We start from the raw sequence: 25,758 nt of genomic DNA, 5'->3' as shown, positions 1-25,758 counted from the left end.
TACAGTGGGAATCAGTAAGCATTTGTGAATGTATCCAATGTGCTGATGAAGGTGTGTGCTACGGGAGAATAAAAAAGGCGTGGGACATTATGTAGGGCAGTGTCTCCCCAGTGGGTTCTGGACCCAGCCAAGTTTTACTGCATAAGTGTGGCTCATTTTCTGAGCCCCTTTCTAGCTATGCTCTGCCATTCTGCTCTTTGGTCCCCAGTCTCCAGCATCCATTCTCCAACTGCTGAGATCTATATGGATAATTTTGACAGTTTTCCAAGCTTCAGTGTGGTTTGAATTAGGAAAGCCTGAAATCCAGGGGTGGAGGTGGGAGGAAGAGTCTTTCTGCTCTTGCTCCTTAACATTTCTATTGCATTTGAATATTTAGCCTAGTAAGGGAACAGAAGTTATGTTCTTATTTCTATTAAGGCAGTAAAAATCTCCCACCTGGAGTGAGCCAAGTGAGAAATACTTGCAACTCCTATACCTAAGGCCAGTTTTTAAAATCATACTTATGTTGCATTCTGGAGGCAAGCAAGGTAATCACTAAAAGCTGTGCTAAAGAATTATAGACTCAATTTTTGAGTCCGTACAAATATAAGAGGAAGCACACCATTTCAAAACCACATCTGTAACTTACTGATAGCTTCTCTAGACTTCCAGTTGAACAAGGTAGCCAAAGCACATGTGTTTATAGTTCTCTCCTCCATCCAAACACTCACTGAAAGGAATATAGGAAGTATAATCAAAGCAGGACAAAGAGAACAAGGGAAGTCAAGGGAAGCTATGTTAACAGATGACAGGTTTCAACCAAACTGGACTGATGATAACAAGCATAAAATATCAGAGAAATGGCAAAACCTAAGCATTGACAAGCAAATTCACGATACTTAGGAAGCCTGTGAATTTGTGGTCCAGTATCTCTGAAAGAAAGGCAAATGATAGGGCTGAAATGGGGTGGGGTTAGGGGTGGGGCTGTTAAAAATCTGGTTAAAGAACAGTTAAATAACCAGCTCTTCCCACTCTCTGAAATTGACGTATACAGTACACACAACTGCCAGTCAAAGTGACTAGAGGATCTTCTCTGAAGGAATTAAAGAGTTTAGAGAAAGACCTATAGGTACTTACACATAGGGCTCCTGCAATAACTTCTCTGTCAGCCTACACTAAGACTCACATCTCAACAAGCTTCTTCTGCACACAAATGTTCTATCAATTATATAATAGTTCACTCTTAAATATGAATGGACAGCAAAAGACTTCCAGATATTTGAGGAAAATGCCAAATATTGAAGCCAGAGACTACAATAGCCAAATAGTAAAAAGAATTCAGACAACAGGATGAAAAAAATGGTAATTAATATATTCAGAGAGAGAAGAGATTATCTGCATCTAACCAATAAAAAAGAATTTTATGCTTTTTAAAAAACTTAGAAAACATTAGAAAACTTTCAGAAAGAAAAAAATGACAATATAAAAGAAATATTTAATTAAGGCAGAAGATAAAACTGAGGAATCTCTCTAAAAATAATAGCAAAGGGACAAATGGGAGAGGAAATGGAAATAATAATTAAGGAAATTAAAGAATCAACCCAGCAAGCACAACATTCAGTTTTCCAAAAAGAGTGAACTGTAAAAAACTATCAAGGAATAATACAAGAAGATTTTTCCAAAGTAATGCACATGAGAACCACACCAAAGCATACCACCTAAAATTTCAGTACATTGGGAAATTAATTTTCCAAAAAGTTTCTAAAATTATGAAGCAAGTCATACTTCAGATAAACAATCATAGTGATGTTAGACTTGTAGACAGTCTACTGTCCAGCACTCGAATACCAAAAGCTACAAGTCATGCATTCAAAGGTCAGAAAATTGAATCTAAATTAGATTTCCAGTCAACTATCAATCAAAAATGAGAGCTGACTAAAGATATTTTCAGATAATTATGTTTTTAAAATGACCTCTCAAAAAATTACCAGAGAATGAAAGGGTAAACCAGGAAAGAATACTTGGACTTTCAGAAGGGAGAGAAACAACCTCAAGAGAGATGAGTAAAATTTCCAACATGATGGAAAAGGGAAGCCCCAGTGTAGTATTTATTCAGTAGGCACAGGGACTCACAAGCCTTGGTAGGAATTAAGAGAGTTCCAAGGGGGAAACAAATGGAACTGATATATTATTTAATGTCTTTGACCATATTTCATGGAATTTTACATTCTTACATGTTGTTGAAGAATTAATAATAGGTATACATAAAACTAGCAACTGAAGAGCCAAGATTATTCACTATGTTTAACAACAATTTCCTTATAAAATGGTTTAGCTGAGGATATGTTTATACTTTAAAATTCAGAACAAAATGAAAGACAAATAGATTAAACTTTTAAATAAAGAAGATATTGACTATCTCTTGGGAAAGGGGTTTAGGTTTAGAGAGGGAATGTCAAGGATTACCAGGTTTACTTAACTTTTTTTAAGACAGTCTAGCTCTGTCACCCAGGCTGGAGTGCAGTGGCACAATCTCCACTCACTGCAGCCTCCAACTCCTAGGCTCAAGCTGTCCTACCCCATCAGCCACCCAAACAGCTGGGACCACAGGTGCACACCACCATACCCAGCTAATTTTTTTGTATTTTTAGTAGAGATGAGGTTTTGCCATGTTGCCCAGGCTGATCTCCAATTCTTGACGTCAAGCAATCTGCACCTCTGCCTCCCAAAGTGTTGGGATTACAGGCATGGGCCACCATACCCAGACAGAGAACTACCAGCTTTCCTAATGTGCCTTGTAGAAATGTTTGATTTTCTAAACTATGAAATTGTATTATTTCAATTTAAAAAAGAATTTGTAAAGTGCTTCTCAGATACCTCATTTTCAATTTCACATTATAGTCACCAACATGTTTATTGGTACCTCCACACGCTGCACAGCTTGGCCTATCTCCTCTGGAGAAGGATGCTGATCTATAACTTGTACCTTTTGTTGTGGTCATATTTTCCTGGTTCTTCATATATATAACAATTTTGAATTATGTCATGGCTTATTGTAATGCAGCTATTAACAATAATTTGTTTAGAAGGTAAAAATCTAATACAGATGGCCCAAGTACCAGAATAAGAGGGGAACGCCTGGGCAGACTGGGATATCAGCCTAACTACAGAGTAAATGGAAGATTCCCACCAGTGGAGGCTCTAGGAATCATAGTATAAATCCTTGAAAATCACACTGAAGATTTTAACTTGATTTGTGGCTTGTAAGATTTGTTTATTCAGCGTATTTTAGTGTTGATTTATTTTCCAGGCACCAGGTTATGCTAGGGGGTAATAAAATGAATAAAATTTGTTTGTCAACCATCAAAATTGTATTTAAGATAGCTTGATGAGAGGGGGACATGGTAATGGAGTTAGTGGGAAATAAAATTCCAGGCAGAATGAGTAACATTTTTAAAGACATTGCTGAAGAATGAAGCCTTGGCTGGAAAAGCCATGTCATATGGATATATGTTATTTCTAGTTTTTAAAATTAATTTTGTTTTTGAAAGCAATTTTAAACAGAAATATTTTATAATCAATCCGCCAATGTAGGAATTAAGAGAGTTCCAAGGGGGGAAACAAATCCTTTCTGTAGTATTGAATATTGAATATACATTCTCATAGATTGAATATATAAAAATATTTTGCCAGATGCAGTGGCTCATGCCTATAATCCCAGCACTTTGGGAGGCAGAGGCACGCTGATCACCTGAGGTCAGGAGTTTGAGACCAGCCTGAACAACATGGAGAAACCCTGTCTCTACTAAAAATACAAAATTAGCCAGGCATGGTGGTGCATGCCTGTAATCTCAACTACTCGGGAGGCTGAGGCAGGAGAATCACTTCGACCTTGAAGGCAGAGATTGCTGTAAGCCAAGAAGCCTGGGCAACAAGAGCAAACCTCTGTCTCAAAAAAATACATATATATATATATATTAACAATTATATTATCCAAGTATTTTAGCTTCTTTTTGCTCCAAGAAAGGCACTGTTTTGAATTGTAACATACATGAGTTACCCTTTTTAGCGGAACAATTTTAAAGAAAAGGACATAATTTTCATTGGGAAGATCAAATTCTTCCCCTAACTGCTAATACCATCACAGAGAAAGAATATTCCTGAATACAAGTGTGATGGCATCTCTGTGCTGAGACTTGCCAGTGGGTATAATTCAGTTTTCAAGACATCTTCTTAGGACTCAAGTAGGTGGGGACAATAAATGACCCATGGACTTCAAATCTGAATAGTGCATTGATATTCTCACCTGTCCACAAGCCAACACAAAGACTCCTATCACCGAGGTCCTTCCTGCCAGAGATCATATCTACATTTTGGAATGAACCACATTTGTCTTTGTAAAACGGATAGAACCCTGCTCTGCCCTGCCAGCTTCCAGAGAACTTGGGCAATGTAAAAAGCTCACCTTCTGTATTTGAGAAGTCTCATGGTTGCATTCAAGAAAAGGGTAGAATCGTTTATAAGTAGGAATCCACAATTCAAATCGTAATCATTCTCATAATGCCAGACTATCAGAGTGATGCCTAACAATGTTTACCCTAATTTGAAGCATTTGAAAGGTAAGGATAGTTCACAAATGAGTTATTCTACCCATGAGTCAGACTTGCCATGCAAAGAGTGGAGGTTTAAAAAGATTGATCTCTGAACCTGCTTCATTTATCCCTGCTGCCTATATAAAACCCTAGCATTATCCAACCAGATATATAGTCACTCAAGGCGATAAGATAATGCAATTTTATTCAAGGGAATTCTGCCTCGAAGCTTGTTCCAAAAGAAGAGACACCAAAATATACTGCGAAGATAGAAATGAAAGCTAAACTTGACCCTTCTAAGCTAGGCAACTCTGCCCACAGTGAGATGGGAGATCACTGCCAGGACTGCACAGGCAACCCCGATGCTCTGGACAAGAGACCAGTGGCAGGTGCAGGAGTCAGAATTGCCCGGTAACAACATAGTTGAGTGCCAGATAGGCAGGGCTGCCCACAGCCAGCGAGATGAGCAATGTACCCATGAGAAATGCCAGTGGGCAGTAAACAAAGAGATAGAATTCTGTCGACCAAAGAGGAGTCTTCATTCTGGCATGTTCACTTAAAAAAAATAAAATAAAATAAAAAAATAAACCAGCACATGAAAGGAAAGATTGAAACTGTTAAAGTGGACATGCCAGGAGCAGGGTACCCAGATAGCTATACCAAGTAGGGATGAGCAATCACCAGTCACCACTGTCCGATTACTCTGCCCAAGCAGAACTGTAAAACAAAACATTTAAAGCTAGAGTCAGGCAAATGGCAGAAAGAAGACAAGTAGGTTCAAACCCAAAAGGAACATCCCCCAAGAAGATCAAACAAATAAAACTGAAGCAGGTAAAAATTCAAATATAGAATAAACAAAATTCAAATACAAAACAAATACTAAGAAATCAAAACAACCTTTTTTTTTTTTTTTTTTTGCCAGTTTATTGTCTATCTTCAGATGGAAGCAATCCTAGGAGATCTCATGACAGATTCAATGGCCATAATTGGAAAAGGAAAAGAAATATGTGTTGGGGTATGGAGAGGAGGACATAGTTTAAACCCATACAACAAACAAAACGAATAATTAGCACATAAAAATTGTGGGGTTTTTCCTAAAAAAAATGTTGCTGTAGCACCATAGCAAGTCCACCTGGAGAGGACAACAAATCAGCTTATTTTTTCTATATCGTATTGTTTGTGTTTTCACACTAACTGGTGTTGAGAAATGGCAAGCTTTTATTTCTGTTGTCTTTCACAGTAGTAGCAATGGACATATACAGTACTCGGTATTATGAGGATCAGGCATATCCTAGAAAATAGATGGGTGAGAGAGAATGGAATTTTATAAAATGTCACTATGTGATTATTGACAATTTACCTTTTCTATTTAGAAAGTATTTAAATGTAAATTTAAGTGTAGATTTCTCATCAAAAAAACTTAGTATTTATTCCTAAAAATGCAAATTGAGGAATAAGGTATCTGCCTGAAAATTGAATAACAGTCCAACAGAAATTCACCTTAGGTGATTTAGATCAACCTTCAGCAAAACAAATACACAACTCAGTCCATACATGAGTCAACCTAAAAACAAAAACAAACAAGAAAAAAAAATCACCGTACAAAACCTAATAGAATTCAACATAAAAGGGCAAAGAAATATAATTAGATATCCTCAGCTCTTAGAGATTCTGTTTACTCTTGATAACTAAATAAAATGGATTGACTTCCCATTCTGTGTACTGTGGTGTAGTCCACACTCTTGGAGAAAGTTGGATTTAAAGTGAAGGTGGGGCTCATTGTTTCCATCATTTTCCTTTATGAATTTCTGTACTTAATGATTTCTCAGTACATTCCCATTATTCCTGATCCTATGTCTGTTTTCCTCCTTTTGGCCCTCGGCTACTTAAACTTGGCTATTATTCCTCCTCTTCATCCACCAAAGCACCACTTCTTTCTCACAAGCCCAGTACATATAGTGAACTTACACTGAAAATTTAGCCCAGGTGCGGTGGCTCACACTTGTAATCTCATTACTTTGGGAGGTCGACGTGGGTGGATCACAAGGTCAGTAGTTCAATATCAGCCTGGCCAAGAAGGCGAACCCCTGTCTATACTAAAAATACAAAAATTAGCCAGGCACAGTGCCGGGGACTTGTAATCCCTGCTACTTGGGAGGCTGAGGCAGGAGAATCACTTGAACCCGGGAGGCAGAGGTCACAGTGAGCCAAGATTCTGCCACTGCACTCTAGCCTGGGTGACAGAGCAAGACTCCATCTCAAAAAAACAAAACAAAGAAAATTTAAAGACATCAGAGGGTGACAGACCAGAGCACAGAATAGTAAACAACATGAAATAAGCATCAGATAACACTGTAAACATTCTTTGGCCAGAGCTACCATAGTATTATGGCTTAAGAGTTGTACTTTTCATGAACATCCAGTCATTAGGGAATAGACCTATTCTCTGAAGTCATATCCCTTCTTCACATTTGATAAGCCATGTCCCTTTTTCATGGAAATTAATCAAAATGATGTTACTTTATTATACATGAGAATTTGGGTTTCAAACCTTTTTCACATTAGCCTTCCCAGAAATGCACCTTTCATACACCCCATGCTAAATATGCCTTCTGGTGTTTTGTTTAAAAAAAAATATATATATGGCTGCCACAACACAACTCCACTCTTACTACAACTGAGATCAAACGGAGCCTTAAAATTAGCTTTGCTTTACCTTGGGCCAAATTAAATTCTTACCCAGCGTTTCCTCTCCCACCAATCAGGACTCAAATGTTAAACAACAGTGTATTTCCAGCTCCAAGAAGAACAATTTACGGGGTTAGTCTAGAAAGTCCTTGGGGCTTGAGAATTTTTTTCTGACCATAAAATACAGAAAAGAGAAGACAAAAGAGGTCTTAAGTTTATTTTTGCTTTCTATATTTCAGGGGAACTACAGGGATGAAGAACGAGAAATACAGAAAATACGGGAGGAGAAAAGCTATAACAAGTAGCCCCAGACTTGGGGTGACTTGGTGTTATGAGATATAATTATTGCAAGATTCAGAGGAAATACATAGAATTGTATGAAGAAGAGACTGCATTCAGATGCTTCACCAATAGACGGCCATTTGGGTGGATTATTTCTGGAGTGGTAAAGGGGAGGTGGCAGGGGTCATTTGCAAGGACTTTCGCCTCATTGACTTTTGCTTCCTCTAGGGTCCTTTTTGGCTGATCTGTCATCTATGGTTCAGTAGGAGAGGAGTTATTTTCTCTCTCTCTCTTTTCGCCTCGTGGCTCTTGGCTCTTTAGGATGGTGTTTAGCTCAGACAACAGCTGGCTACTGTAAGTTTTGTGTGGGGTTATGAAATATAGCACTTCAGTGTTTATTTCAGAGATCTTTTTGAAAACACTTGTGTTTGGCTTCCACCTCTGACTGCCTGGACCTCTGTGTTTATTCATTATGAAAAAAAAAAAGGAAAGAAAAAGACGAGAAGCTCTCTGTGACAATAAGAATACTCTTCAAAAGGCAGGCTGCCGTGTTTGGGGAAAAGAAATTGAGATAATGGAGAGGCTAATGTAATCTGCACCCTCCCTGTCTGGTGGTCTGGTGTCTGATGAGGACGTCTGAATGAGATCACATGGAAGCTTGAGCACCCTGATCTGTGCCTCACTTACTCACTAGTTTTCCAACTCAAGATTTTCAATGGCTCTACTGCTGGCCTCCTCGTTGGTTATTTCTTTCAGTTGGTCTAGATATTATTTCCTTTCAAACGGTCATTCAGGAAATCTCATCTCTTTTCTCTAGCCTTTTGTTGCTTCTGTCTCCATAAAGGAATCTTGAATGATAAAAAAATCTTTAAGATTAAAGCCAGACATACCTGAATTCAAATTGTAACTCTGGCAACTCAACCAACTATATGAACAGGGGGCCTCTATCCATTTGCAGACCCTCAATTTATTGCCTATCTGGCATTTTCATCCAGATACAGTAAAAAAGAAGTTAAAAAAAGAAGACATTTCTTAAGGGCAAAGAAGAAATTTTAAATTAGATGAGAAGAAAATCATTGACCACCCTACGTTTATATATCTAGGTTTTCAACAGACTGAGTCATGGCCTCCCATGATTCCTGCTTGCAATAGCTTGAATAGTAAAGAATTTCCAAGCCAGTCACTTAGCAGAGGTTCAATAAAGACTTGAGAAGCTGGGAGGTTTGGGATGAATCCAGCCTTTAAACTCAGAAAGCCCTAACTCTAGCTCAGCTACTTGTAGGTTGGGTGATTTAAGGAGGTTGTTTGACCTCTTTTGCTCTACTTTTTCCTCTAAAAAACAATATTTATAATGTTCACCTCTTAAAAGTGTCATAAAAATTAAACAGGATGAATTGTATGAAGTGGTAATTCTAGCATAAAATAAGCATTCAATAATTATTAGTTTCCTCACATCAACCAACTATAATTTCACAAGGGTTTCTGGCCAGGAGGGTAGTCTCAGGACCTAGGTAGGAAAATATAGTATCTTTTAACTGACCAATCCTAAAGCAACATACATCAAATTTTATGTCACAATTTGCAATCCACACCAAGCTGCTTTTCTATCAGGGAACCAAGAAGGACCCAAAATGCACAGAAAACATACAAAAGGAATCCCATCATTGACACAGCCTGTCTAATCAGGAACCTTTTTCTTATTTCAAAGACAAAAGTCTACCTAAAAGGACCAAAGTGAGATTGATGCAGCCATGGGCGAATTTACAATAGCGTGATCAGGGTTCCTACGTCCCTCTCTCTCTATGCATTTTGCCTTTAATTTTCTCCATTTCTTCCTTGGACGACAGGGACATTTGGGGAGAAGAAGATATTTTTTATAATTTTCATCAAAAAATGCCATCTGGAATCAAAGGTATTGAATCAGAATTGAAAGAAAGAAATTGTTTCCTAGTGTCCTTTCTACTCTTTGCAAAGGACAGTTTCACAAACCCTGGGCTTTGGTGAGCGTTCTCATTGTTTTGCAAATACACACTGCCCTCTGTTGGTAAAGTGATGCACTTCCACTCTGCTAAAAGCGCAGAAAAGACCCACCTAAACATCAACTGCGGCTCTTAAATAAAATTGCTGGAAAATGGTAAATTTTCTGTCTTAAGCTTTCAGGGACCCACTTTATCCTAGTCAATACAAAATAAAAGAAATTAATAACAAGATACTCACACAAAATCTAATGCTACAAAGCTTATTCCAGATATAATCTGTGTGGGAGATTATTTTAAAGGGAAACAAAAGATATACATTTTATTGAAATAAAATGGTTTTAATTTAAAACTTTTTTGTTTGTAGTTCTAGCCCTCATTATGATTGGCAAGAGTAACTGAGGCAGCTCCCTGACGTCCTTCCACTAAGACTGAAAATGGTCACTTCTAACTTGCAAAGAAATTTAAAATATCCTGCTTAGCCTTTGGCTTTGAGAACTAAAATGCTTCTAACTGGAGTGTAAAAGCATGGAAAAATGAGATTCGTATGTGATATAATGTTGTCTAATGCTTCCACTCTAGTTCCTTAAGTATAATGATTTTTAAATCATAGTAAGTTCTTAATTCCAAGTAGTACTATTAAGCAAAACCAAAAACACCCAGGTATTTAGTTCCAACCTCAGGCTCTTGCCAACTCCAAGAAGCCAGGAGAAATATATATTTTCATATACAAAAAAAAAGAATTGAAAAAAATATATAACCAAATAGTAAAGGAACAATGTTAACATATTGGTTAATAAGTGACCGTATTTGGTAAACAAAGATAAGATTAAAATGAAATAGAATACATACAGATATTATCCAGATACTCAAAGAAGCTGATGTGGAATCTTCAAGGGAAACACAAAAGAATCTCTCTGGAGAATGAATTCTCAGCTATGTTAAAATCCTTAGTGAGCAATCTGACTGCAGTCATAGACTCAATTTTAAAATAAACTCACAGCATGCTTTTTATTATACTGTATATGTAATGGTAATGTGAATGTCTCCTCAGTTTGTTCAATTGCTTTGACTCCAGGAAGAGAAAACCAGATTTCCAAATTAGAGAAGAGCCTTCAACAGTGATGCATTTGTAGCCACGGAGTTATAGTATCTTTTTATAATTCTAAACAAATAAATCCACTGGAAAATCTTAACAACTGGAATTGAGAAACTATTTACTTTAAAAATGTAATCTGATAATTCATCTTATAAACAGATCCACAATAGCTCCGCCTGCTCTACAGATAACCAAGGATATTCTCTAATAAATAGCTCCCCTGTTCCCAGGAAGGAGTCTGAACAAATCCCTAAGTCAAACCCTGTCCCTGGAAAGCCTGTTCCAGGTGGAAGAGGTAAATGCCTGCCAGCGGGCAGTTGATTCCCAAGAAGAGCAAGACCCAACTGAGCATGTCCAGGTTATCCTTCTTGAATTAACTCATCAAATAAGTAACTCTAGGTCCACAGGTTTAAAGTGCAGAGAGGCCAAGAGTGGGTTTAAAAATATCTCCACATGGAAATCAGAGAAATGGGAAATGTTCCACTCTGCAATTTCCTAGTTTTGTTCTCTTATACCATTCTGGTTTAACTGTCAAATCTACAGCAAACCAAGGTTGTGTTTATCCTCCAAAAAGAGGCGATTCTGTTTTATCACTTCTACGAAGCTGTTCCCTCAATGCCAGCCCCAGCCCTTTAGGGTTTTCTCTCACAGCCACTGGTGAGCAGCTCAGATTTTTTTCAAAGTAGGCTCTGGACCATATCATTAATTAAATCAACTCCAAGACTACTTTATATACATATGGTTGAAAATTCAATTTATATTGATTTACCTATCTCTAATTTTGTCCAGCTATATTATCCTCATTGCATATCAGAAAATCTGCAATTAGTTCAAATGACAATATTAAAATAAAATTCATAAGAAATGCAAACAACATAGAGATCCCCAAATTTGAATTAACCACCCCCCATTACAAAATCTCCAGGGAGAAATCAAAGTTAAAAAATTAAATCTTCTTACAAGCATCTTGCTCTTAGGAGTGAAATTAGCTCGGCTAAATTAGCATCTTCGAATGACTTTCTCCAATGTTGTATTCTGCTCACTTGAGCTAAGGTTTTTCAAAGTCTGGATAGATAAAGATTCTTTGAGCTGCTTTAGTTTAGACTGTTAAAATAATGTCTGTGGGTTTCTGGAGACATTGAATTAATTCAACTCTCAGAATCTCTTCTTTTAAAAGTCCATGGAGTTGTCAGGACACAAAAGATATTGTAGTGTTGGCCTTCTACCCACCATTTTTAGAAGTCACAGCAATACCTATTCCCCAAAACTTCAAAATTGCCTTTCCAGAATGCAGTACTATTACCAAACACCATGGCAGAAACTCAATGGGATCCAAAGGAAACAGGACAGATAGATAAAATCTTGGCTCAGCTTCCCCTGGTTGTCAGTCATTCAATGCCAATTTTTCGGAATCCTTAGCCTGTGAACTTCAATCCAAAAATCATTTCTCCTGGAGATGAATTTTGGCATTATTCCGTTTACAGTGTTGGAGACAGGAGTTTATGCATCCTATCGCCCCTCAAAGGAGGCTTTATGTCACAAAAGTTAGAAGTCCACAATCACTGCAGCCCTATTCACCAGGTCTTATCTTGTTTGTCTTTCCCATGGAGTTTATTAAAACCTCTTAATTTCCATCGTCCATAGTTCCAACTTGAATAGGGGATCTTTCTAGTGATGCAGCGCCCACATGAGTAGGCATTTTCAGTCCCTGCTCCCATTAAAACTTTCCTTACTTCAGAAATGGGCCTCCTGAGGAAGATTCCTCTGTTCTAAGTAATTCACCAACCCAGAGCCAACTTAAGGCCACCTACGGGAGGTGCCTCTTGAAATGGGAAAGCCACCTAAATGTAAGCATAGTCCCTCTATTTTTCTCCTTAGCCCTGAATATGGAATAGAATTTGGGGCCACCCATCAACGCCCTCCCAGGGCCTGGCACTAACAATTTAAATCTTGAAACATCCTGGTGCTCAGAGGTCCCTACAGAAGCTACATAGGTGCCTTTCAGTTTCAAAACAGCAAATATGGTTCTGTTTACCCATAGCTACAAAACTTGAAGGCTCTCTTGTCCTGTAATATTTTTGCTTCAGCCCTAGCTAGCTCCATTCTGAAATCTTCCCTTACTAAGGCCCTGTGACCCATGCTTTGGCTTCTTTGCCTGCACGGAAGGATCAGATCTGCTTACTCTAACTGAATTCTCACCTCTGCTGTGCCTATTCACTAAGTCCTCCACAGCCCATTGGCCCCCAGCAAGGATCTGCCTGACCTTTCCCAGTCCATTCACATCCATTCACATAGCTCTCAAATGGACCCTCTGCACACCTTGGCCAGAGCCAAGTACTTTTATTGTAGCGCTTACTTATAGTCAATCACCAAGGTCAGAACACCATGTGACTGGTTTAAAGCCTCTGGCCCAGGCCACAGCAGTTAAAAGCAAACAACACAACTATAAAACTCTCCCTGGCCTCATATAAGCCTCTGCAAACTGCCAAGGTCACAATGGCCTGCCTCACCAAAAACCTTCCTAGAGTCTATTTTGCTCCCCTAATTTCAAGTTTTTTATTTTTTGTTCTTTGTTCCAGTCAGTGCACCAAATGCTGGAGTCTTCAAGAGATCCCCAATAAAGAACACACCTCTTCTTACCCAGGTTCTGAGCAAATTGAGAAATAACACCAAGGACTGCCAAATAGAAAGCTCAAATCATTATCACTTTTATTATCAATAAAGACCAAGTTGAAGAATATAACTTAGCATGAGTGTCTATAGTTTTCCTACTACTGAATCTCAGAATTATAGAGCTTTTATCCATCCAGATACAGGAGTCCTGGTTTTCTCTGCCCCCAAGCATCACCAAATATTTCTTCCCATATATACCCATCATGTAAGTTATTCTCTCCCCAGAGGCACAGTGAGTAAAGGATAATAAGAATAGAACTTGTGCAGAAAAGAATTTCATTCTTATGAAAATTAGAGAAATGGGGAGAAAGAGGTACGCTGGTGACACTTGATACAATGTGCAAAACTGCTGGTTACTGATGTGGCCCTCTTGACCATAAGGTATCTCAGTGAGCGAGCCCTTGTCTCATTGATTCTTAGATCTTCAGTGCTCACGACTATGCTTGACATTTTTCTATCAATCTATGCCTCACCTCTAAAAAGATTTATGGTGACATAAGGGTTTGAAAAATAACCCATAAAACAACTGGATTTAAAGAAAAATGAAATAAGAAAGATCAACTTATAGAAAATAATGGTATATAAAAATATGACCTCCTAATGAAATTGTTTTTAGCTTCTGGCATTTGGTTCAAAAAGAAAACATAGATATCTACACCCTTACTACTCAGTATGACCAATCAGCATCACTGGAAGCTTGCAGGTACAATCTCATCATGTACCTAAAAACAAAAACTGGAAATATTATTTGGAAAACAGCACTAATAACTATCTAAGTTTGTATTTGTGAAAATATGGCACAAAATAATAATGACAGATAAGAACAAGAAGTGGACAAAAGCAAAAGTAAAAGAAAAATACAGGAGAGGAGAGAGAGACAGACAGACAGACAGACAGACAGACAAAAAGAGAGGAAGGGAGTTTGAAGATGTGAGCAGAGCCCAGATTATGCTGGAGCTTTGGAGATCATGCTATAGACTTTGGACTTGATCCAGAGGACAATGGAAAGCCATTAAAAGTTTTGTTTGCTGTTCCTGTAGTTGCAAGGAATAATATGGTCAACCACTTTGCCTGCTCTAGAACATGATAGAGTTGAATTTGGTGTTTTGTGTGTAGAACACAAATCTCCCAATCAGGACATTTTTGAGAGTGAAAGAAAACACTTAAAATTATTTCATGACAACAGACAACAACCTGGACTGTTCTTAGCAAATCAGGACTCAACAGTCATGATGAATCACCAAGTCCTATGACCCTTTGTCCCCCTTTCTGGCAGCCAGCAATGTCACTATACCATACTGCCCAAGAGACCACATTCTCCTCAGCACAATGAAGCAGCGAGAGCCAGTCTAAAGTGTTAGTCAGTTTTCTTTCATTTCCTAATTCCGTGGATGCTTAAGCCCATAAAAATAGACAGCTTGATTTTATAAAGCTCTCCCTTTACCACAACTGCTCAGTGTTAACCCCCTTCACCTTCATTCCATCAAAGTAGAAGAATGTTTTAAAGCAAGCTTAATGTATGGATTTAATAATTTTTTGAAACATGAAAATGCTTTGGAATAACAACGCATAATAAATGGAAATGATTTCTCCTTGACTGTTATTTTCAGATTAAGGTTCGTCTTGATTCATCCTAAAAGACTTCCTCTCAGTGTATTTTTGTCCACTTAAGCCCCCAGTCCCACTTACCACCCACCAGGATCAGACATGAGTGAGATTTTTAAAATATAATTTGATGTTGAAAATTTCAAATAAGTCATTCGAAATCAAATATCAAATCCTGCTAAATTTTTATTACATGTGAATAATAAACACACTGTAAGACCTTCTACATATGGTTTTTCAAACTGTCATGGAAAAATTTTCCTATTAAATGATGCAGCAATGATTAAAAGTTATGATCTGAAACTCTATAAAAGAGTATGATCTGAATGCTATACATAAAATGTAAAGTACATATATAATATATAACGTATTTATTTAGGCATGCAAAAAATCAACAATGGCAAAAACAATCTCAAGATTCTGAATAATTTTGATTTTCTGCTTTTTTGAGTTTTTAAAAGAATTGTCTATATCAGCAGAATTTCTTTTAAGGAAGCTGGTACTTCTAAAGTTTAATGCACATAGAAATCAACTTGTAAACTTATTAAAACGCAAAATCTGATTCATTAGTCTGGGGTAGGACCTGAGTGAGATTCTGCAGTTCTAAAATACTCCCAGGAGATGCCAAAGTTCCAATCCAAGGACCACACATTGAGAGTCAAGGCCATAGGACTCCGGCTGTCCAACATGGTTGCAGGGTGCATCTTAACATCATTTGGAGAGTTTTTACAAGCACTGATGTGTGGGTCCCACTGCCAGAGATTTCAGTTTAATTGGTCTGGGCTGAGTATCACGAATTGTAAAACTTCTCAGGTGATACTAATGTGCTACAGAAATTTACATTCCAAAAGGTCTGATTCTATATACATATACCATTTTATTGTGAGTGCTTCCTGTATACCTTTATGTTGTATGTGATAGGACATTTGCCTTTGTATTACTTACTTTACATGTGTATATTGTTTCGACCACTGCTCTTGAGTCTTCCAAAAATAAGAAAGCAACATCATCACTCATAGCTCTATCTCTAAAATGACCTCTTTAAAGGAAAATCTTGCAGTGAACAGTGTGTTCACTGGAAGCTAAACTCAACACTGCATGGGAACGGGCCACATTGTCAAAGAAGAAATGTTGTACATCACAAATGCAAAAAGTTCTATCTACTTTTCAGTTGATATCCAGCTTTTACTCATCTTAGAATCAGCAAATATTGTTTCTTTTTCTTGGTATGTTCTGGTCTTGTGCCAGCCACTTAATCTTTCTAAGGCCCATGGATGAAATGAAGGGATACCATCAAATGACCCCCACATTTCCTTTTGATTCTAAAATTCTAAGTTTCTATCTTTTTCCTCTGTCCATTCTTCCTACTACTGATTGACACTGTCAATGTCAACATCTTCATCTCAAATACTCCCCTGTAGAGCAGTGCTTGTTCAACTTAAATGTCTAGCAAAACATTCAGTAAGGATTACCAAAACACAGATGTTGAGACCCATCCTCAGAGTTTCTGGTGCAGTAGGCCTGGTTGAGAGCCTGGGAATTTATGCTTCTGAAGTTTCCAGGTGATGATGGTCTAGTCTACACCTTGAAAACCACTACTTAAACCATTCATACCAGCAAAATTAGTAAGAAGTAATTAGCAAGGCATGGAGGAAGAAATGGACACTTAGCTCCAAAAGCAGCAGACATGTGCCCAGAAAGCACATTGCCTAAGGAATATTAATTATTACACGTGTGTTTTTAGAAAGCTCTGCCTGATCTACATCACAGATCAGTCTATTTAGAGGAAAGTTTCTTTGCCTATTGCTAAATGCATGCAATTTGAAACCAACAAGAAGCTACAGGATTGCTACCCTCCTTCAAAGGAAAACAGACTGAGATGAAGCAACATTCCCCTCAATTTGATAAACTACTCATTGCAGAGCAGGCTTGAGCTATAGAAACCATAAGCAAACAAAGTAACTCACAAAATCAATTCTACAGCACTATATGTTAACGTAAAAAACACCTGCTCACTCTATACAGTCATAAATTACCTCAGAAAATAAAAAATTATATCCAAGATCTGACACAGTCCTTCTTGAGGTGTATTATTCACACCCTTTAGACACGGATTACCCGACTCTAAAGCTTTCCTAGTAAGAACACTATAACTAAATTTTTACCTTCTAAATTTTACTATTATGTAGATGATAAATATAGGAGAAACTATATATTATTAGATATTGGCAAATCTATTATCCTTATTTCCTTCATAGCACATATCATGCAGAGGAAATTCTAAGTGCCAGTAATTTCACACCATTCTTGTGTGAAATATTTCCTTTGTGTTGACATGTAGAATGTATCTGCAAACAGGTGCACACACATACATATTTAGTTATATACATGTAGATATGTGCAAGAAATGAAAACACACACATACGCATGCATGTTCATGCACATATTGTCCTTCTAAGAAACTCTTTAAGGGCTGAAAATAAGATAATCATATGTCTTGCTTCCGTTTTCTCTAGCAGCGTGTGCCTTTGCATATTTCAAGGTTTCCCCAGGAAGATGCAGAAAGTGTAAGTCACACCCTACGGCACTGAGTCAGCATCAATCTGACAACTGCTGCTTTATTTGTACAGGAACCCCTTCTATGCCATGCTTGGTATTCTCCAAACCTATTTAAAGATCAATGTTATTAATATTCCTTATTAGGCCATTGTAATCGCCACTGTTTTCTTTCATAGAAAATGCTTTTAAAAATAGCATGAAATTCTCAAAATGGTTTAGATGAAAGAAAAAAAATGAAGTAGTGTGGAAATGGCTTAAGCCTTTATTTTTTTTAAAGGAGGATATTAAAATGTTTACCCTGAAGCTTATCAAATGTTTTGGAGATTCTTTGTATCTCTATTCTGTAGTTATAAATTTGAGTACTCCATGCTGCTTCCACCATGGGCATATTTTCAGCAACTTTATATGAAGAAGAGGGATTTTTGGGTTGTGTTGTCATGGTAACCCTATATTCAAGTTGAAAAGCTTTATTAAATGTTTTGGGTATTTCTCCATCGCAGCCTTCATTTAATAGATTTTGATGTTTAAATATACTACTTCATCTTTGATATTGTTATTTGGCCATATATATACACACATATACACACACATACACATATATAATATGCATGCATATATATGTGTTATATGTATGTATATATATATATATATGCATATATTGTTTAAATGTTTACTTACAGGAAAGAAAATTGATAAATATGATTTTTATTTCTTTCCCTCTATCCCTTTTGGCACCTAAGATTTTTCACTTGTGAAAAGCAAAAGAAGATACATAGATACAGATTCAGATGTAGAGAAAATAGATGGTCTCTTATTTGTATCTCACAATAGTACCACAATATATTTCTAAAAGTACTGTTGCTTTTCCCCCACTACTTTCTTTATTCAAAAGGGCAGAGATGCTACAAGGGTAAGGGGCAATAGGGCTCAGAGGGGATCAATAAGTGCTATGAGAAAAGCACAGTTGCCCCTATGTGTCCCTTTTACAAAAACTTGCTACAACCCTGCATTCCCGGAAACACTTTCCTAAGGAATGCATGTGTCCCATCAAGGGTGAATTAGAGTTTCAAGGTAAAAAGAACTCTGTTGTTAAATACATTAGGATGATGCTGAATTAGATAAAGGATTTAATATTCTTCTGAGTATTGTCGTGTCTTTGAAAGATCAAATAGTCATACCCAAATATTTTGACAAAGAACCTTGGAGGTGGGTCACCTACAGCGCACACTTTGGCAACTGCTGCTTTCTAGCATATTTCTAACAGGTTAATACTATTCCAAATGTGAGTAGGATCAGAAGAAGATTCCAGAGCAGGTCAGCAAAGTGATACTTAAATCACATTTTGCCCTTTGTCATATACTTGAAGATGTAAGTCTTTCAAAACAAAATCCGAGCTCATGTGAGGAAAATTAGAGACCCCTTAGCAACAGGCCCCTAATCAGCTAGAAAATCACCTCTATGCATGTACTTTCAGGAAACTGTAGCAGCAACTGTAAAAGGTCTCCAAGAGAGAATTTACCCTAAAATTCTGCCCTGAGAGTGATTCTCAGGAAACAAACTAATTAACTACAGGGTAGGATATATATGAGAGGAAAATTGGAGGGCCTCCCTCCTATGAATGCTGCTATTTTCCCTACTCACATATTTTAAACTGTAATTTAAATCTTTTATTATCCAGTACAGTAACTACAGTAATGGGAGCCTAGAGAATAATTTTCAATCAAATATAATTTTCTTTGAAATTTTGAAGAAAAAAAATACTTCATTACTGAGGCTGATGCTTATGCCTTTTGGACTAAGATTCATGGACAGTCTTTCCAGCCTTGTGCAAAACTCTGAGAAATCACTCCTTGCATTATTTCAATATACAGTTTAAAAGCATGCTTTGAACTTCTTACTCTGTATTGAAACCCTTTAATAAGGGCAAGTTTGTTATGGTGATAATGAATATTATTTAATACTGATCACATCCAACCCTAAAATAGTTTTTGCACAGCGGGGCTATTTTTGAAGCACAATCCCAAGTAAAAACCATAAACTGGGGTGTTGGTGATTCTTATCAGAGAAAACAACTACTATCATACTTATTTACACCAAAAATTGTTAGCCATAGGGAGTCTCCTGACTTTATCATCCAGTTCTCAACCAGCATCTTTCTGGCAGTTGCACGACATACTTCCAGGAATGAGTAGGAATGTTGCTGAAGGAAGAGGCAGAGTGGACACTGTCCATCTTACCATGCCATTTTCACACCGCAGCACCATAGCTTTGCTTAGGGAAGAAGAATCTTTCTGTGAAAGAATCCATTTCATAACTGAACTGGTAGTTACTGGGTGCTTCAAGGTCCGAAATCTGGCCAAATCAACCCTTCTCTTCTCATTTTAAAGGGTCAGTTTCCGCAAAGCTCATCAAGTTGAATCTAATTTCTCAATCAGGGCAGCGGTAGCCAAGGCAGATCCTCTTTACTAGACTGCGAGCTTATCCCTAGCTGTTGTGAGGGTTGGGCGCTAAAGACTCACAGCTTCCCCCTTCTCTAGAGATTTTCCCTTAGCACTCACTGAGCCACTGGATGGAGAAATAACCAGCTGGTTTGTCCAAGAGTCTCTCAGTTTTTAGCACTGAGAATTCTGCACCAGGGAAAACCTCCTAGTCTCCAGGAACTGCAATGGTTGGTCACTTCCTCTGTCTCCCTTATGATGACTGATACAAGAAGTCCCCATGGGGGCGGCCTTGAGATGACTCTAGGCACTGATACTTATCTCCCACCCCTGCTCTGCCCTGCTTTCCTCATTCTTTTTCCTTAGAGCACTCCTTCCACAAATCTCATGTTCCCAAGCTCATGTCACAGGCTGGGGAACCCTATCTTACCTAAGACAGAACGTGTGTCAGTACTAGACAAGAGCTCCAGGAAGGCAGCAAAATCAGGTGGAAACTATGGGTTTTGAGGCAAAACTCACCTAAGTTGACATGCTACAGTTTTTCCTTGCAATATATGTGACCGTAGGCAAGTTGCTAAAATGCATTTTTCCTCAATTTCCTCATCAGTTAAATGGTGACAGTACTATCTGTTTTACAGGGTTTCATAATTATTTTAAAATAAATAACATTTTGGACATATTATCAGTGCTCAGTAAGTGGAAGCTTTTGTGAACAATCTTCATCATTTATTTAAAAGTGGGTGCTCAGTTAAGTCGAGTACTTAGTACATATTAATTGCATTAACTTACCCACCCCATATAGACATTTTATCATTATAATCTAAAAACATGTATTTTAAAAAATCCATTACAAATCTGATTTCAGATAGATACCTGTGAATTTTATAAGTCTTACCAAACTATAAGAATTTTGATTTGATCAAGATTCTGATCTGATCAAGATTCTCGTCTCTCTTTAGAAATGGCCAAGTCTTAGACTTTAAAGCTATGTAATTTTTTTAAATAAGCACATATTTTGGAAATAATGAGCAGGCCAATTCTGGAAGTAAATCTTAAAATAATAACAGTTATTATTATAAAAGTTATTTTTGTTGTGATAAAAATCCAACATGAGATCTACTGTCTTAAATTTTTAAGTGCATGACACAGTATTGTTAACTATGGACACAGTGTTGTGCAGTGGGTTTCTAGAAATTATTCATTTTTTATAACTGAAACTTCTCACCTATTGAACAGAAATTCCCCATTTCTCTCACCCGGCAGCCCCTGATAACCAACATTCTACTCTGTTTTTATGAGTTTAGCTATTTTAAATAACTCATATGAACGGAATCATGCAGTAGTTGTCCTTCTGTGACAAATTTCACTTAGCGTAATGTCCCGACGTTTTATCCATGCTGTTGCATATGACAGGATTGACTCCTTTTTAAAGGCTGAGTAATATTTCATTGTATGTGTATACCACATTTTATTTATCTACTCATTCACCGATGAACATTTAGATTGTTTCCATATGTTGGCAATTGTGAAAAATGCTGTAATGAACATAGCAGTGTTAATATTTTTTCAAAATCCTCATTGCAATTATTTTGTATATATATACAGAAGTGGGATTGCTGAATCATGTGGTAGTTCTGTTTTTAATTTTTTAAGAAACTCCCTGAATTCTCCCATAGTTGTTTTATAGATGTATACATCAAGTTCTACACCCAGAATAAAAGATCTAAGAATGGTATTCTCAAAAACTAGTTTATGGTAACTTTTGCTTATTAAGCTCTTTCTGTATAGTTCTGTAACGTGTATATTACATACATAATTCTTAATTCTCACAGCCCTGGAGCAGTGAGAGTAGCAGTGTTACCAAGAAGGGAACTGAGACTCAAGCTAATTAAGGCCACAGAATAAAGGAAGAATAAGTAGAAGAAATAACCGGGAGGAGGAAAATCAAAATGCAATCACAGGACTTTCTAGAAATTTCCATTTAATTAGATATCATTAAAATTAAGTCATCTTGCAAAATTTAGCTTTTGAATGATCACATCACATTTAGAAATAGGCCTTTCCCTTTCACTAGTGACTTCCTGGAATCCAGTAATTATGATATATCCTTTTAATTATTTTAAAAATTGTTTATCTGTCACACCTGATTTCTGCTCATTCCCCATACCTGGTAAAACTCTTACAATCCACAAAGCCTCCTCCTCACTATATTAAACAGCTGTTGATCCACCAACAATCTTTATTGAGGACAGAGCAGAATACTTGGCATTTTCATAAGTTTAACAGCTACGCAGATATGATTAATTCAAATACCAATTTTATCTAGAAACCATAGACTCTAACACCAACTTTATCTAAAAACAGGAGAGGAAAAGAGTATTCAGCTCTTACGTGTGGAGTCCTAAGAGTAGTTTTTTCTTCCATAAAGCCTAATTTATGAACTTATAATTGACTAGTGAGCATCATGCTTTAATTATGATTTTGAAAAGGGCCTGGCAGTAGACTAGCTCTGACAGCCAGTGACACGGTGTGGGCTTAAGAGAATAGGTATTTATACAGGCAGTGTCAATCACCCAGTACAAGCCATTTCAACTGCCTGTCCCAATCAGGGCCAGTATCCAAAAGTACAGCAATTAGAATGAGTAGATGAAAAGCACTGGGGACATTATGATGGAAGCCCATGGCCAGGGGAAGCCACAAGACAGCACAAAATGTCATTTTCATGCAGACGGCTATTTTAATAGTGATGAGACAAACTGAAGTCCTTTAAAATGGGGCCACATAATTTGTTGAAATAGAGAACAAAGAGCCAATTTAATAAAATCAAAGGGCATACATGTTTCCCCCAAAATCTAGCAATTCAACGTGATTTCACAATCATATATGACAATAATGTCTTACTGCAGAATCTAACCACTTAATATTACGTATGAGCCAATATTTGATCCCATAACATAATAAGCACTGGATGACAAAGACAGAATAGTTTCAACTTATTAATATATTCAGGACTGTTCAGTATTACATTATTCTCCCTTGTTTTTCAGCATTGAGTTAAAGAGAAGGAAAGCAGGGTTATAGCTGAAAAAGCATTTTATATATATATGAGCCACCACATCCGGCCTGTAAATTCACATGTTGATTCAATTTATTCCAGCTTTGAAATCTTGAACAAGACTTCAAACCTCGTTTCTTTTACTGTAAAGAGTGACAATAACGTAAAGTTATTGTGGAAATCACTTGATGCCTAACATACATAAACTATAAAAAGACAAAACAGGATCATAATTACTAAAAACTGTATTAATTATTTATGTATAGCAAACTAAAATTGAGCAGCTGGAAGCAACAAGTATTTATTATCTCCTACTTTCTACAAGTCAGGAATCTGGGAGTGGCTTAGCTAGATGACACTGTATCAAGGTCTCTCACAGAGGCTGCAATCAAGATGCTGGCTGGGGTTACAAGTATCTCAAGGCTCTACTTGGAAGAAATCTGCCTCTAAGCTCACTTGTGTGGGAGTTTTCAGGCCATAGAAGATCCATTTTGAAGCTCACTCATGTGGCTACAGAGGTCTCAGACTGTTTCTGATTTCATGCACATTGGCCTCCATCCAGGCAAATGGCTGCCTCACTGCATGGCAATTGGCTTCTCCCAGTGTAAGGTATCCAAGAGAGAGCAAGATAGGGAACCCAAAAGAAAATCACAGTATTTTTTATAACCTCATGTCAGAAGTGGCATACAATCATTTTTGCTGTATTCTATTTGTTAAAATAAGTCATTAAATTCAGACCACACTCAAGAATAGAAGATTACACAAGGCTATGAATACCAGAAGGAAGGGCTCATTATTATCATAGGAGACGATAGCTCCATGCATGCTACTGCTCCTGAAAACCTTCCAGTGGGATAAGATGTGGAGCTGGGAGACAGTAATACTGATGATCCTGACTCTGCGCAGGCCAGGCTAATCTGTGTGTTTGGATCTAGTTTTAAATTAAAAAACAAAAGCAATAGTAAAAATAAAAGAGTAATTTTTAAAATAGACAAGAATTTATAGAACAAGGATATAATGAAAAATATTTTGTACAGCTATGCAATGTGTTTGTTTTAAGCTAATTGTTGTTATGAGTCAAAATGTTTTACAAATTTAAAACTTATAAAGTAATAAAATTATGATAGACTAAAGTTAGCTATTATTGAAGAAAGAAATTTTTTATAAATTTAGTATAGCTTAAGTGTACAGTGTTTATAAAGTCTATAGTAGTGGACATTAATGTCCTAGGCCTTCACATTCACTCACTCTTCATTCACTGACACACAGAACAATTTCTAGTCCTGCAAGCTTCATTCATGTAAGTGTCCTATATAATTGTACTTTTTAATTTTTTATACCATTCTTCTACTGTACTTTTCTATAGTTAGATACGTTTATATACACAAATACTTACTATTGTATAATAATTGCTTATAGTATTCAGTACAGTAACATGCTTTATCAGTTTGTAACCTAGAAGCAATAGGCATATAGCCTAGGAGGGTAGCATAGACTATACCATCTAGGTTTGTGTAAGTGTTTTATGATGTTTGCACAATGACAGAATCACCTAATGATGTGTTTCTCTGACTGTATCACTGTTGTTAAACAATGCATGACTACATTTATTTTCATACTTTGTGGTCAATATGTAATTTGTGAATCTTAACATTTTATGATCCTCATGGAGGTCAATGTGTTCCTCACATCACCTTGATCCTCTACAAAGTTATCAATTCTCCATGTGCTTCTTGTGTTTATTCCCACTGCCTCCTACTCATTAGCTTCCTTAATGTTGCTGTAACACTCTTCCACATCACATTCTGAAAGTGTCAGAAAAGGCCAGACAGAACATAAAGAGATTCATGCTACCAAGCCATAAAAGGACTGATATAGCCACCAAAAGGCATATCCCTGACCCAGGATAACAGAAATTTCATGAGAATAAAATTGTCTTTTTCAATATAGAAACTCTTAGAGAGGTTTGTCCTTGGAATTCCTGTGTGGTGGCTTTGACAAGTTTTAAAAAATTGTATGTATGTATTATTATTTGTTTTTATCTTTTTCATTGTATATCTGTTGGCTTAATAATGTCTTTGACATTCAAATTTTCCAGTTTGTCTCTCATATTTTGCTTATTCTTTAGGTCAAAAAGGCTAGTAAAACTTAGTAAAATAAAATTAGGCCTGCAGAAATTTATTTCTGTAAACTTTCTAGAATTTATATGACCATATTCTATAATATGTTATAAATTCTGTAACAATATACTTCTTCAAGTTTCTAGAATTTATATAAATGAACACAACAATAAGTGATTATATTAAAACAAATTTTAAACAGTATTATAAAATTTCAACTCAGTACTTTATTTAACATTTAGCTTTATTTTTTTAAATATCTTTTTCTCGTCTGGCATACTTAAAATGCATTAAGACAACCTTCCTATAGGGGCCCAACATGCGTACTCTTGAGTATAAGAATTTATCGCATTTATCAACATCCTCATAGTACAGAAAACTATTTGGAAATTTCTTTATTTTGGGAAAATATATTTAATTTGGGAATTTAGAATAAAAGCAAATCAGAAGGAATGACATTATCAAGATGGCCAAAAAGGAGTTTCTACACTCATTTCCCTATGGAACACCAATTTTCACAACCTCCCATGGACAAGCCTACTTTTGTAGAAGGCCAGGAATCCAACATAGAAACTCCAGCACACTGTTGCAGCAAAACAAAAAAATCTGAGAATAAACAAGTTGAAGATGTCAAGAAAAAAAAGTATTACTTTACCTCTGCCACTCTTTTCCTAAAGTAGGACAGCTCAGTA

General features: G+C 36.8%; 1 protein-coding gene across 1 annotated transcript in view; it reads right to left on the bottom strand.

Moving 5' to 3' along the window:
• Positions 1-25,758, bottom strand: part of LOC108294603 (DDB1- and CUL4-associated factor 13-like) — a 145,199-nt gene that overhangs the window by 4,150 nt on the left and 115,291 nt on the right. The window lies entirely within an intron of this gene.

This window comes from Cebus imitator, unplaced genomic scaffold, assembly GCF_001604975.1.
Source record: "Cebus imitator isolate Cc_AM_T3 unplaced genomic scaffold, Cebus_imitator-1.0 Scaffold591, whole genome shotgun sequence".
Lineage (NCBI taxonomy): Eukaryota > Metazoa > Chordata > Mammalia > Primates > Cebidae > Cebus > Cebus imitator.
Note: the sequence above shows the minus strand (reverse complement) of the source record. Positions and strands in the feature narration are given on the sequence as shown.